This window comes from Ipomoea triloba, chromosome 16 (genome assembly GCF_003576645.1).
Source record: "Ipomoea triloba cultivar NCNSP0323 chromosome 16, ASM357664v1".
NCBI classification, from domain to species: domain Eukaryota; kingdom Viridiplantae; phylum Streptophyta; class Magnoliopsida; order Solanales; family Convolvulaceae; genus Ipomoea; species Ipomoea triloba.
In genome coordinates, this window is record NC_044931.1 from 17,625,412 (window position 1) to 17,625,916 (window position 505).

General features: G+C 32.1%; 1 non-coding gene across 1 annotated transcript; it reads left to right on the forward strand.

Moving 5' to 3' along the window:
• Positions 1–67: 67 nt before the first annotated feature.
• On the forward strand, positions 68–148 carry TRNAL-AAG. The gene has a single exon. It is a non-coding gene; the product is annotated as a tRNA-Leu (tRNA).
• The last annotated feature ends 357 nt before the right edge of the window (positions 149–505 follow it).

Consider the following 505-nt stretch of genomic DNA (forward strand, 5'->3'; position numbering starts at 1 on the left):
GGACTTCCGTTTAACATAAGCTATCTCTATTAGATCCATTTTAAACTTGAATAAATATAATTGTCACGTGGAGATGGCCGAGTTGGTCTAAGGCGCCAGATTAAGGTTCTGGTCCGAAAGGGCGTGGGTTCAAATCCCACTCTCCACAATAAGTTTACCCTAGAAACTAACTTTACAAGTCTACACGAATGAAGGGCGTGGGTTCAAATCCCACTCTCCACACTAACTTTACCCTAGAAACTAAACTTGTATGAGTAGACATTAATTTAGTTTCTAAAATAGGCTAACATCTATGTAAGGTTGTCAACTTTAACCTAGAAACTAACATTAATTTAGTTTCTATAATAAGAGGTCTTGAAATGACCATGTTTCCATTTCACTTTTTCAACTTAGAAAGGTAAAAGAAAAATTTTAAAAAAATTATATAACATTTTCATAGTATGAATACACGTTGGACAATTATAAAATGAAGACACTTATTTATAAATTTAACTTATATTTATAT